The sequence below is a fragment of the Manacus vitellinus genome, unplaced genomic scaffold, assembly GCF_001715985.3.
Source record: "Manacus vitellinus isolate BGI_N305 unplaced genomic scaffold, ASM171598v3 scaffold_50_pilon, whole genome shotgun sequence".
Lineage (NCBI taxonomy): Eukaryota > Metazoa > Chordata > Aves > Passeriformes > Pipridae > Manacus > Manacus vitellinus.
The window spans coordinates 1,954,856-1,962,791 of record NW_021940612.1 but is presented as its reverse complement, the minus strand read 5'-3'; positions in this window follow the sequence as shown (position 1 = coordinate 1,962,791).

Below are 7,936 nucleotides of genomic sequence, written 5' to 3'. Positions count from 1 at the left end.
ATCCAGCTTGCAATCCCTTGCAGGTGCCCTTGTCATCTGTGTAAGCTTTAGCTTGGCAGCTGCCCATGAGAGGTGTTTTGCACGTCACAAAGCTAGCTGAGCTTTTGGTGCTTTTAGGTATTCGCCTGCTCTTCAAAAAGAGCTATTCTTCCTGCTTCTGGATCTTGTTACAGTGGTGAGCTCCACTCCTGAAGTGTTGGTCACTCCAGTTGTCCTTCTAGAGACAGGCAGTGTGGGGGCTGTTTTGCAAGAGCTCAACGGAGACTTTCAATAGCAATTTGTTTAATTGCTTAACCCTTTAATTAACACTGATTATTTCCTCCTGACAAAGAAATAAGTTCTTTAGCCTAGAAAAATATGATGATTCTTGAGCAGTGAAAGTAAGATGCCACACAGGCAGGAAAGCCAGTCATGACTGCATGACCTTTGTGCTAAGGTCCCAGGTGGAAGACATAATCATGGAAAACACTTTGCTCCCTGTGCTTGCCAGGAAATCATCCACTTGCCAGGGAGTCATTTCTTACCTCCCCAGGACACCACAGGGAGTAGAGATGGTCATGCCAGGAGCTCAGTGCCACTTTCAGGAGGGATGAGACATGGTAAGGCACTTTTTATTGCCCAGACATTCTGTACCTACACAAAACTATGCTCATTTTGTCCTCAGTGACTGCTTCAGTTATAGCATCAAAATTCGAATATCACTGTAGGGTGGGATGGGATTTCAACATTAGTGCTGTGGGGAAACTTTATTTATTGGCAGAAGGGAGTTTATAAACACATTAAGGCATTCTTCTTCATCTGATTTATGATGAGATATCCCAGACACTTAAGGGCAAAAGTAAACTAGGATGAACACACATCTTTCCTGCCAGTAGTGCCCATATTTCACAGGGGCATGAAAAAACTGACATTTCTAGATTAGAAGTGGAAAATTCTTTCCTCTATCTGAAAAAATCTAAAGTTCTCCTTTTATGTTGTGCTCCCAGTCTTCCTTGTCATTTGATAGTGTTGTTAGCATCATTGTAGTGATGATAATTTAAACATAAAAGAAAATTTTTTAATTTTGCATTTATTCTCTCCAGTAATCCTTCAAAATATTGCTCTGGGTTAAGGGATAAAGTTAGTGGGATTTGCAGACTAGCTTACTAGTACGACAGCAACAAACAGGTTAGGTTAGGTTGGGCTAGGTTAGGTTGGGCTAGGCTGGGCTGGATGAGGAGTGGAGCAAATGGAACGGAGACATTTGGGTTGAGAAGCTTCTTTCTCGGGAAGTGCAGTGTTGTTCCTGCTTAGTCTACATACAGTGACGTCGGCGGGTGGGGAAAGAGGAAAGAGGAGGGGTGATCTCCTAACAAACAGCTGTTGCAGCTGCAGAGAGGAAAAAGGAGAAAACTCAGGAGCAGCAGCAGAAATTCGACCCTTGCAACAGGTAATATCTCTTGAGCACAGGTGACCTATACTGCTCAAATGCAAAAAAGTAGGGGGGGGGAAACAGTGGGTGGGATGTGCCTGTGGGAGAAAAGTACATCAGCTATACTAGTTCTCAGCAGCTCTCTTCTTCCTGAGCTACAGAACTGGGAGCTTGTCACAGGGGTGGGAGGTGGAAGGAACAGAAGATTAGACCAATATGACTTATTATGACTTAAAAGGAAATGGTGTCAGCAGAGGGGCTTTTCTAGCAGATCTTTCCTGCTGAGATAAAAAAAGGAACATTGCTCTCTGGTTTCAGCCTGAGGGCTGGTTCCTCATGTGCAGTCAGGGCACATGGGAAGATGGCCAAGTGCAATGGCCCTGACAGCAGGGAAGTGCTCAGTGCATGCAGGCCCAAGTGGGACCCTGGGACCAAGGATCCTGGGATGCCCCCTGAGAAGGACCTGAGTGTGGCCTTCATCCTGGCACTCTGCAAGGCACATGTAGCTGGGGCAAAGGGATGCCCTGAGCTGAGAGCCTCTGCTGTGCTGTCACCTTAGCTCATTGGGAAACATGGTCCTGACCACCCTTCAGACACTGAGGGCACCTACCTGCATGCTTGCCTTGGATCATAGTTGTCACAAAGCCATACTGGAGACCTTCATGATAAAAAAATAAAATGTAACAGTTACACTTATATGATATTTCTGCCTGAGGAAATACATCAGGCTTTGCAAGCAAAAATGGTAAAATCTCTGCTAGTGAATAGAAGGGAAGGGAGGCTATTTGGGAGCATGCTGCTGTGTGTGCTAACTCTGATATTTCTAATATTTCGTCTAGTTTTCTAGGTTTTGAGCCCAGAGAGAAAGCATATAAAATTTTCCACTAAGCAAAGCTGATACTAAGTATGATAGCTGCATTCCCAGCATTTCAATGTATTTGGCATAAAATCAGCCACAGTAAGGAGAAACTGACAACTAAAACAACAGATAGTAAGTCTGGCCTTCTGTCTCCTGCAAGACCCATGTTTGTTTGTTTCTCCTGTCATCAATGCAAGCAGAGTACTGAAACATGTACTGATCCCCCAATGCCTTCAAAGGAAAGCAACTTGAAAGTCTTAAAGCACATCACACTACAAGGGAGAAATGCAGCAGCAAATCAGGCACTAGTGAGGCAAAGTGAGGTTTGGAAGATTAGCCAGCAAGACCAAACAGCTACCTTGTGGATTGCTAGTCAGTGTTTTGTCTCCAGTGGTGCTCTAGAAGCAGGTTCTTTGAGGTAAATGTGGAATGATGGCTGCTGTGAACGGAGGGAAACAGGGAATCTAACTAAAGCCCATTTCTTCTGCTAGTGACTTTCACAATTCAGCAGATGGCTGAATTTTGTGTTGTGATACAAAACTATTGGGACAGTGAAATAAGTTATTCTCAGCCTGCTTCTGTTTCTTTAGATAAAGAGATCAGCCTCTGGATGAGAAAGACCTTAGAGAGCAGTTACATTTCAGCTTCTTTTTATTACACTAAAATTACCTTTTATTGTCTGCAGATTCCTTCACCTCTGTCAAAGGCTTCTGTTCGCTCTCATGTACCTTTTGTGCAGTGATCAACAAATGGATGAAACATTTTCAGACCAGGCTGTTCCTTTACACAGTAGAGAATATCAGCAAGTGAGGGAGCTGTGCTGCTCGCAGCACTGGGGCCAGGATCTGTCTGCCAGGTAACACTACCATGCTGCCTGCCAGCACATCACTGCACTGGGAATATGTAGCACACCTCAAACGCCAACAGTGTGTACACATTTCAGCAGTCACCAGTACGTTTTAAAGATGACGAGTTCTAATATGCAACAGCTGCCACATTGCAAAAACACTAATGTGAGGCTGCACTTACAAACGTCCTCTTGGTTATTCCCTGTTTAGTCAAGATCAAGTAGTTTAAGAATTATAAAAACAACCTTTTTCTAGCCAGCCAATGGAGAAAGAGTCTGGAAAATACGACCAAATCACTGAAAGACAAATTCTGAGGATGACAGACAGATGTAGCAAACCAAAATTCAGATGAGAGAAACCATATGCTCAGCTTGCATCCAATGCAAAGCCAAATATCAGACCAAAGACAGTGGTGGAGCTGCTGGCTGGAAAGCCTCAAGGTTTTTATGATTGTTCCTTTAACTTCCATACCCATTACAGTAATTCCTATCCATCCAGTAATAAGATTGTTTCTTAAATCAGAACAATGTTCCTAATTTTCCGTCTCTTTGTAATGTACAGTTTCCCATCCTTTTTTCTTACCACAAGATAGAAAAAAGTGTCACTCAGTAATTAAAGACATGGGTCAATATTTATAGATCTCACCAGACTTTAGTACAATTCAGTTGTATCATACTTTTCCCAAAAGGAGGGTATATGGAATACATTCCTTTGTTAGATGTCTTATTTTTGTAGTATCCATGGGCACTGATGTCTCCTAGGAGAGATTTTTTTCCCACAAATTTTTTTGTGCTTATAGAAGTGATGAGATGAATAGCAGCCATCCTGCATAACTAGAAGAGAGGAAGACAGGTATTTTCTAAGATCTCCCTGGGACTTTCTTAAAATAAAAATTTAGAACATCAGTTTATATAGATCAATTTGTATAAGTCAGTATTGTTTTTTATGGTCTTGATCCAGTGCTGGGAATGAAGTATAGGCATTTATCAAATTTAGATATTTCTAGACAGAGACATTTCCTACATTTGTTATTGTACAGATATAACTGAAATAAAGTTTGATGGCAGAGACTGCACAAACACACAGGATCAAGGGGCAACTTAAAGAGAGTACTACTTATTGGGGTAGGAAATCAATAGGTCAAACACAGGAGACACAGGAGATAAATTCTAGTACAAAATTAACAAATAAATTTCCCAAGAAGGTAGATAGTCTTTTTTATAGCTGGAGGACAGGCAAGCCTCTCTTTTCAGAATATGTCAGAAGAAAATACATTTATGGGAAATTAAGGACCTCCAGAGCTAACAGAGTTGATTGCTAGTTGACTCCTCACTTGCTGCTTCTCAGAGAGGGTCCCTGTGGCGTGATCCCCCTTTGCCAGGAGGAAAGGACCATGAGGTTTCTTCTCTGGATTCCAGTGGCAAAAAGCAGTTTATTCAAAATCCCGCAGGCTTTTAAAGTCTCTGGGGGAGGGTGTAGAAAGGGGAACGTGATTGGGCAAGGGTTTGGGGGAAAGGGAGTGGCTTGAGGGCTCTGCTAGCCAGTGGGGGATACAGGAGGACCAAAGTCCCATAACAAACCAGGGATTGGGGAGAGACAGATGAGACAACCAATAATGCTTGTGCAGGGACGGGGACTGGTTCGGGGAGGGGAGAGAACATGGTGCTGTACAGGGAAACCGTGTAGGTAAAGGGAATTACAGAATTCGGGGCAGAACCATACAATAAAAACGCAAGTAATCAGTGCCTTTCCACTCTGCTCGATCCCAGAGAGCTGCCACCATGAGGGACCCGTTCCTATAGGCATTCTTTCCATGACTCATAATCTCTGTATTCTCCCACAATTCCTCCATTTTTATTTATTAATGAAACATAAACTTGGGTAGCACTGTGCATCACAAGACCCTGGAAACATTTAGCTATGCACAGGAGAATTCAAAGAAGGATTGCTAGCACAAACAGGCCTAAAGGAAAAATAATAAGAATTTTTTCAGGGGCAGTGAGAGTCCCTTCAGGGAAAGCCAATCAAACATATCGTCCCAACTAACCTCATCTGATTTTAGGATTTGTTGAATAAGGAGTGGATGGATTGGGAACGGTCAGAAAAATTTAGACAGCACAGCTGCTCAAATTCATCGCAACCATGTCCATTAACCAGCAACCGAAAATCAATGGCTGCTCTATTCTGTAAAGTGGCTTTCTTAATTTGTTGGGAATCCAGTAACAGGTCTTCTAGTGCTGCACTAGTTGCATTTGCCTCCTTGGCTAACCAACATCCTATTTTTGTAAGCAGGTCTAGGGCATGTGTTGTGCCAATGGCTGGAATTATTATGCTGCCATCCTTGCTATGTGACCAGAAGTGAAGGTTGGAGTCACAATCTTCAGTGAATTGTTGCAAATTTTAAGATTTCAAAACGGGATGTTGCTGAGCTGGAGGGTGAGGGGCTTGTTGAGGGGCTATGTTTGTGATGATTGGTCCTTCAATGAATGGTTTTCCACTCTCTTTAAGTCGCCGGAATGCAAGTGAGTCCAGCTTTTCAGGGTGGACGGTGATATCACGTTTTGTGATTGTTTTGGGAGGGTTAATAGCTAGGGAATGGATTACCTTTGCGGGATTATAAAGTGATAATTGACCAAAGGTGCAAGGTCCCCTGACCACCTCTTTAGGGATTGATTTCCATACCTGAAGTCCACAGATAAGGAACACCCCCTTGGGGAGGGCAATGGACAGTGGGGGGGATTCAATTTTTTCCTTGCACCAGAACTCAAAGCTAGAATAGGCTCCATCAGATGTTACATTAAGCTGATGTTTACTTCTTTCCTCTGTTTTTATATTAAAATAGAAACAGTGGGCTGAGGGGAGGGGTATCTAAAATTTGTAATTCTTCAGGATAACTGTTGAAATATTGAGGATCTGTTTTGGCCTTTGGGGGTTGGGGGAAGCAGGACACACTTTGGTTTTTATTTTTGTCAGGATCATTGCACAAAAAGGAGTATTGATTTCGGAATCCTGTCCATTTTTGAGAGGACCAGGGGATCGCAACCAAACATGCTTTTAATGGGTTAGAGGAATCTGAGACTGAGAGGCACAAGGAATCGACATTTAAAGACTTAGCTAAAGAAGACCACATTTCCAGGGTTAGTGGCAACTCAATCTGGAAGAGGAGGAGCTGTGGGAGAAGACTGATCTGATGTGATGACAGGATGGATTAGGATGATGATGATGACGGAGATCACGGTGGTATCTAGTCGCTGTTGTAAAATTTCACCAGGTGAGATGGAACCCACTTGGGACTGGAACCTGTGGAAACACAAGCATGCCCCCTCCCCTGGGTGATAAGGGGAACAGGGCCGACTCATTCACCTGTTATAACATCTTTATAAGTAACCCTGGCATCAGTACAGACTTGGTTTCAGTGCGCATTACAGTGTCTTTCTATGGGTGAGGTGCCCTGGTCTAACCTATTTAAGAAGTTAATAACACATAAGGCCTTATTTAATTTTTCTTGTGGTGTGAGTCCAATTGTGGTGTTTTATTGTTTGGTTAACATATTTTTGAGTGTCTGATGGGTGTGTTCTACCACGGCTTGACCAGTGGGAGAGTGGGGGATCCCTGTAACGTGAAATTCCCCACATGTTGAAAAACTCTTTTAACGATTGAGAGGTGTTATTGGTTTTAATAGTTTTGGGGATGCCAAGGATTGATATTGCAGACATGAAGTGTTTTTTGACATCATGTGCCTTTTCTCCTGATGTGCTGTTGCTGCAATGGCACCAGAACATGTGTCAATAGATACATGGATGTATTTTAACTTTCCAGATGGTGAATAATGTGTTATGTCCGACTGCCAGATGTCAAGTGGATTAATTCCACGGGGGTTTACTCCCTCAGATGGTAGAGAAGTGAGTCTTTGGCAATCTGGGCACGCAGAAATAATTGCTCTAGCTTGAGACAGTGTGAGTTGGAATGTTTTTGTGAGGGATTTTGTATTCTGGTGAAAAAAGCTGTGGGACAGCTTTGCTTTTTCAAAATTATTTGGAACCACTGCAGTTTGTGCCAGGTGCCTTGTGTCAGCTATTTGATCTGTGACATGATTTTCTGCTGCGATGGGCCCTGGGAGAGAAGTGTGAGAATGAATGTGGATTATGTGGAATTTGTGTTTGCGATGACTAATTTCATAGAGTAATGATTTGAACATGTGAGCTAATTGTAATTGGGAAAGATCCTTTATGTAAGAATTTTCAATTTGTCGGACTACCCCAATGACATAGGCCAAATTGAAAACAATGTTCAAAGGCTGTGGAAACAGTTGAAATGCGCGTATTACTGCAGAGAGCTCCGCTATCTGAGAGGAACCTCTTACCTTGTGCATGTCAAATACCCACTTCCCTGCTTTTTGCTAGGTGACTACTGCGTTAGATGTCTTGCCAGAACCATCTGTGAAAACAGTTCTAGCACTTGTTAGTGGGACAGGTGAATAATTATTTGTTAGCTCTGGCTGGGTAAGGGCTAGTAGCTGTAAAAAGGGGATAGATGGGAGGTGCACTGAAAATTGACCCTTAAAATCAGCAATGGCTAACTGAAAGTCAGTACTATGAATTAACAACTGAGTTAGTTGAACAGTAGACAGAGGAACATAGATGACATCTGGGTCCCTTCCCAAGAGCTCCCAAAGCTGCAGTCTGCTTTTGTGGCACACCTTGGAGAGCATCTCAGGATATGTAGTAACAGATTTAGAAAACTGAAAACTTAGAAAAACCCATTCCCATAACAGAAAGTCCTTGCGTTTTACATCTAATTGTCCTAATACAGCATAGG